General features: G+C 40.8%; 1 pseudogene; it reads left to right on the top strand.

The window, feature by feature from the left end:
• Positions 1-4,415: 4,415 nt before the first annotated feature.
• LOC125911604 (mitochondrial carrier homolog 2-like) lies at positions 4,416-5,369 on the top strand (annotated as a pseudogene).
• The last annotated feature ends 1,430 nt before the right edge of the window (positions 5,370-6,799 follow it).

Here is a 6,799-nt window from a genome sequence, read left to right as displayed (position 1 = left end):
ATGCACACCATTTTTTTTTTTAACTACAACTGTGATAAATATCTGAAGGAGCACAGTGTGCAAAAAGAGAGGTTAACATGAGAGTGGCTGACCTCACAAGGCCTGTAAGAGAGGGGGACTTCTTTGAGGAAGTGAGTGGGAGTTAGCTATGTGCCAGAGAAAGTTGTGATCATGCTGGGTATCCCAGGCAAAAAGTCCCTGACTTGGGAAAAAGATGGCTGGGCACAGAAATTGGAAGACTAATGTGGCTAGAGCCCAGAGGGCAAGCCAGAATGCAGCTGGAGATTGGTCAGGAGGGGAACTTCTATAAGGTGTCTATTCTGTAGGCTTTTGCCTTCTGTCTCCAAGGCAACAGTGAGGAGGGGGATCTTGGGGGGGGGGTTAGTTACAGGATTTAATAAGGGAAGTGACTTATGAGGTTTGTAGTGTCAAGAAAGAGTTTTAGGGGCAAGACACTGATCCAGGGAAACCAGTTAATAAGCTATAGCAAAAGTCAACATGAAAAGTTCTCAAATTTTAATTAATTGCCTGGGAATCCTGTTACAATGCAGATTCTGATCCAGGAGTGATCTGGGGTGGGGACCAAGATTTGCATTTATAACCCAGGTGCACAGGTGCTGGTCTGGAGATATACCACAAAGTTTCTACTAGCAGTTTTATTATTTTAAAGTTTATTTATTTATTTTGAGAGAGGTATAGAGCTCTCAAGAGTGGAGGAGGGGCAGAGAGAGAGAGAGAGAGAGAGAGAGAGAGAGAGAGAATACCAAGCAGGCTCCGTGCTGTCAGTGCAGAGCTGGATGTGGGGCTCTTCTCATGCCAGTAAGATCATGACTTGAGCCTGTACCAAGAGCCAGATGCTCAACAAACTGAGCCACCCAGGCGCCTCTCTACTAGCAGTTTTAGATTAAGGTGTTTGCAGTACAGGTGAAGAAAAGCAAACAAACTTGAGAGCTATTGTGTGGGAAGTGAAACAGGTCTCTGACTTGGGTGACTCTAGTGGAAGGGAATTGTATTCTTGGAGATGGACTGTACCAGAAAAGAAAGAGCAAGTCTGGGTGGCAGGTGAAAAGCTCAGTTTTGGACATGTTGAGTTTGATATGTCTGAGGAATCTCTAAAGAGCCTATGTTACATATGAATATGAAGCTCTAGAAAGAAGAAGAAACTGGGGATACAAATTTAGGAGTTATCAGTAAGTAGATGGCATATGAAACCATGAAAATGGATGCTGTCAGCATAGGGAGAGGGTATACAGCAGGGGTCACAAACTCAATTTTGACCTGCTGGCCATCTGTTAGTCCTCTCTTAACTATTTTGGGAAGAGAAGAGTCCCAAGGTGAAGCAAGTATTTAACAACTGAGTGAGGAGGAGAAGCCAGTAAAAAAAATTGAGAAGAAAATGTCAAAGATGAAAGAAAACCAAGTTGCTATCCAACAGCCAATGTCTTTCTTCTTTGCTGACAGAACAGATTTGAGACATGGAGATGGCTTGGTATTAAAAAGATAAATCCTCTCTGTAGTCCCTGTGGCTGAGTTGTGGTTGATCTAAACCAGACATAATCTCATGCCACTCTGCCCGAAGATTGTACCAGTTGTGGGCTCTGACCAATGAGAAAAAATGGCAAAGGATGTAGTGAGTGGGGAATTCATGGAAGGCATTTTTCTTTCCTTTATTATAAAAAAAGAACAAGAAGAACTTCATGCATGGTGCCACTGCGCATCCCCAACCCCCCTTTACTGTTATGAACTTAGACATGGTGTCAGAGCAATGTCAGGCATCCTAAGGCTGAGAGAAAATGAAATGGGGGTGATAACTCAACAGTAGAGGATAGCGAAATTAAAAACAAAAAGTGTCCATGTTGTCGATGACATAGCTGGGCTGCTTAGCTGCTCTGGAACTACCTCCTTCTACTGTTTTTGTTAAGTGAGATGATAAATACCCATGCTACTTAAGCCACAGGTAGGGGATTCTGTCACTTGCAGCTGAATGTATTTCCAGGTGTTAATTAGTGCATGTTGTGTAGTGACAGTGTGTTGTGTAGACCTGGAGTTAGATAGATGTGGTTCAGATAGATAGTGTTTAACTTTGGACATTTTGTGTGTTTCCTCATCTGCAAAATGGAGATAATAATAGTATCTATCCCAAGAACTCTCCTATACTGTTGATGGGAGTGTAAATTAGCAAAACTACTCTGTAATTTGGCAGGATTTACTAAAACTGAAAATGCATGAAGCCTAAAGCCCCACCATTCTCCTTCTAGGTAAATCTTAGAGAGACTCTTGCCCAATGCATTGAGGGACATATACAAGATTACTCATTGAAGCGTTTTTTGTAATAGGAAAGAATTAACAACAGGGAGAAATACATAGATATCTATCTATACATAGATTCTATCAGGGGGAAATATATAGATAAGCTATAGTATATCCATATGATAGTATACCATGGAGCAGTTTAAACAGATGAACTAGCTCTCTCTATATATATCAACATGGATGGGTCTCAGAAACATAATGCTGAATAAAAAAAGCAAATTGCAGAGTTAGACATGCAGTATGATCCATTTATATATATTTTAAAAGTAGACACTACACTACATATTTTTGTGGATCTGTAAGTCTATGGAGAATAGATTGGAACAACATATATTCGATACACTCAGGAATGAGGGATAAAGAAGATAAGAAAAAATAGGGGTCATGTCTAGACAGATGATTATATCATGCCAGTAACGGGAAAGAATGACTGACTGAATCAATTCAATTCTGTGCATCTGCAGTTCAACCTTAGAAAGAAAATAAAACAAAACAAAACATAATAGTATCGCTCTTCTAGGATTAAATGACATCATAGATCAGTGGCTCACAGTAAGGGCTTAACAAATGGTGGTCATCATCATTATTATTATGTCCACTTGCTGTCTCTGCCTTTTTGCTTTCTATAGGCTCTTTCTATTACAACAATCTTAGATGGGGAGTTTGGTTGGGTACTACACTCTGGGCCTAAATGTCCAATTCCCATTTATTGTTTGGAGGCCTATAACAGCAAAAGGCTTGGTTTCAGCCAGGTGTTGATGTGCATTAAGACTACTCTAATGGGTTAAAAAAAAAAGGGCTATAAGGCCCACCCAATGGCAGCCCCAACCTACTGATGTCCCAAATAACCACAAAGAGGGGAACACCTTGCTCTTGTGACTCCTTGCATTTTGCATACATAGCTTGTTTAATCAGAACTAGATTGAGCAAAACAAGAAATTTACTGATGCATGTGAAAATTGGAAATTTCAAGAAAAGAACTGGCTTCAACTTTTTCAACCGAATTGGAAGATTTCCACTGCCTTGTACCTACCTACATCTGCTATTTCCACGGCTGAGATTTCTGTTGCTTGCAGTGCTTACTTCCAGATACCTGTTTTGAACCAGTCCTGCAAGCTACTGGAAGAAGCTCTGAATCATCTAGGTGGAAAAAGGAAGTTAGTGGAAGCATACTCAATAGCTCACAGAATTAAAGGAAATGCTGAGAGCCATGTGTTGGGAAGAAAGGGAAGGAGGGAGCTATAGGGTCTCACTGAGGAATACATTCTCTTTCCTTAGTTGTGACATGGGAATAGTACAGCTCCACCTACCTAGAGTCCCTCTGTCATTCTCCCTGAAGAAAGAGTCTGGTGGATTAATTCGTGATGGGGCACCTTGTAATCGACTGTCCTATTAAGACTCCATAGAATTGTAAGGAGTAGTCGCCCCAAAGACAAGCTACTTCCAATACAAGGGGAAGGATGCTGGCTAGCAAAAATGACAAATGTCTACTACACTGTTAAATATTGTTTAGGAATTCCAAAGGTCATACATGGAAAGATAAGATATTACAACTTCATTATCTGCTTGTTTAATGACTTGGGGAACTAACTTCACAATTCTTTTCTTTTCTCTCTTTCGTACTGGCAAAGTGGGGTTCATGACACATACTCCTTTCTTAGGTCACCAGATGTAAGTCTCAATAAATTTATACTAACTCTGAGCTGGAAAGGGTCTCAGATCTCTTAAGGTATTGATTCTCAATCTTGCCGTGGCTGCGCATTAAAGTAACCTGGAACACTATTTTAGAATGCACACACCCAGAAAGCCTGATTTAATTGGTCTAGGAGGGAGAATTTGGGCATCAGTACCTTCCTTCCTTTCTTTCTTCCTTCCCTCCTTCCTTCCTTCCTTCCTTTCTTTTCTTTGTATTTCTTTTCTTTGTCTTTCTTTCTTTCTTTCCTTTGTATTTCTTCTTTCTTTCTTTCCTTCCTTCTTTCTTTTCTTTGTCTTTCTTTCTTTCTTTCTTTCTTTCTTTCTTATCAGTATATTTAAAAAGTTCCCAGGTCAGACCTGGGAGTAACTCAGTTGCTTGGTGGTTCCATATGTCTGTCCATCTCCAGGTGCCATCATGGCAAATATGGTCTGTCAAGTGCTCCTGGGTTCCTGCCTCACTATCCTGTCCCAGTCTCTCATGCACTTGAAGGTGCTCATCCACGTGGGATATAAGCCTCTTCTTCCAACAATAGAATGAAATATTTGGGGGCAGCAAGTATGTCAGTTTCCTGTCTGTTTTATCATGTTCAGCACATTGGGAGCATTGATGGGAAGCATGAGTTGTTCACAGACTCTAAGACTGTGTTCAGGAGTCCTTGGAACTGTGGTCTATGGTAAAGTTTTACAGGATTTAGGCCCTGGAAATGAACAGAAAGAAGTCACACCTTCCTTTGACCAAGTTATGAATGATACAACTCAGGAGAGATGACGGTTCATTCTGCTGCTACCCTTATCATAAATCCCTTCCACATGACCAACTCTGAGATCTATGGTACAATTCATTGGCAGAGAATCCAAGTACTGTGGACTTTGTGACCCCATAGTAACCTTCTATTGTGAAGAGGGCATCCTAGGATTTTTTGTGGGTTTTATTCTTCAACTCCTAGGTGACATCATTTCCTTGTGGCTTTATAACTCACTGCTCTGTTACCTATGCACTAGACAGTGGGGTTTCTACCATGAACGAAATGAAGTTATTCCCAAGCTGTCATAGGACTTTTTACCAGTATGTTGAGCTACTCCTTTGTGCTTGTCTCTAATCTTGTGGCTGTCAACAACTGGGGGCTTTCTTGGATCCCCTCCTTACTCCCCAGTGTATATTTCTTGGATAGATAGCTAGTACATGCTACAAAAAGAGGGAAATATGAGCTGATGAAATAGCTTGTCTTTCCAGAAGGTCCCCTTTGGAAAGAGTTATTGTCGTGACTTGAGAATGTTAATTTGAAGCTGTGGGGCAGGGACAGTGATATTTCTATAGTTCCAGATGCAGAGAATTATGGGAGATAACGTTGATTTCCCTCCCATGAGTGGTATTCTTTTTTAAATAATTATTTAATCTTGGAAAATAAAAATAAAAAGTTCCCAGGTCATTCTAATATGCAGCCAAGGTTGAGAAGTCCTGGGATAGACTTAGAGATAGTTTGTTCTTATTCTACTGTCCTCCTATGGAAAGTCCCTCTGTATCTCTGAAAGGTGACTGTCAGCTTGTTTTAATTCCAGTGAGGAGAGGATCTTAGTCTGCTCAGGCTGTGATAATAAAACACTGTCGGCTGGTGGCTTAACAGAAGTTTATTTTCTCACAGGTCTGGGAACTGGGAAGTCCAAGATCAAGGTTCTAGCAGGGATCAGTTCCTGGTGAGAGCTCTCTTTCTGACTTGCAAATGGCTGCCTCCTTGCTGTGTCCCTTCCACAGAGAAAGGGGAACAAGCTCTCTGATGCCTCTTCTTATAAGGACACTAATCCTATTGGATCAGGGCTCCACCCTTATAACCTCATTTAAGCTTAATTGCTTCAATAAAGGCTCTCTCTGCAAATACAGTCACATTGGGGTTTGAGGTTTCCACATATGAATCTGGGGTCAGGGGAAACACATTCAGTCCTTATCAATGAGGTCACAGCTAATTAGGTTGTAAGGTGACTCAAGTTGTAGAAAGCTCTTCATATTAAGCACAAGCCTTTCTCTTCCTAAATTTTCCCTACCTCTTGGGTCTTAATTCTGCAGCAAGGGTTAAGAGAACAGGGAGGCATCTAAGACAAGAACAACTATTTTTGCATGCATTACGGTCTCTGGAGCCTCAGGAGAATATTGTGAGCAAGATATCATTATCCCCAGTTTATAGATCAGAAGACTGATACCAGAGAGGATGAGTCATCTGCCTAAATTCATAAAGCTGATTAATGGCAAAATGAGAATTCACACCCAAGCCTTTCTCCTTCCTAAGCCCGGCTCTTTCCAGCACTGTGCTGAAGTGATTTCTATACAACAGCCCCTAGGATATATGAAGGTAAAGTTGACTGACTCCTGAGAACATGCCTTGTTTGTCCAAATGCTGCTTGTGCTATTGCTTGTTTTTGCTTTTCTATTTCTCCCTTTCTCCCCTTTATTTCATCCATCTATTACCTACTCTTCATTCTAGCTCTGATTTACTTCTTTCACCTCATAATCTTATTTTTCCTCAATGTCTTTCCTGGAATTCCTTTCATTTTACAAACTGTAGTATGGATCAAACTTTAGCATGTGTAGGAATCATGCAGAAATATTCTGATACAGTAGGTGAAGTGGGGCCCAAAGGTGTGTACCATGGTTTGTCTATAATGTGTTTACAATTTTTTTATACCTGCTCTCCTTCCCCACCCCCATTTTTTTGCAACAGCCTTTCTCTTTCTTTTTTTAAGAAATGATTTTAGCCCACTCTGTGTGATTCTGGTGTCTGTCAGTCATGTGGTCCCA

The sequence above is a fragment of the Panthera uncia genome (genome assembly GCF_023721935.1).
Source record: "Panthera uncia isolate 11264 chromosome C1 unlocalized genomic scaffold, Puncia_PCG_1.0 HiC_scaffold_3, whole genome shotgun sequence".
Lineage (NCBI taxonomy): Eukaryota > Metazoa > Chordata > Mammalia > Carnivora > Felidae > Panthera > Panthera uncia.
Note: the sequence above shows the minus strand (reverse complement) of the source record. Positions and strands in the feature narration are given on the sequence as shown.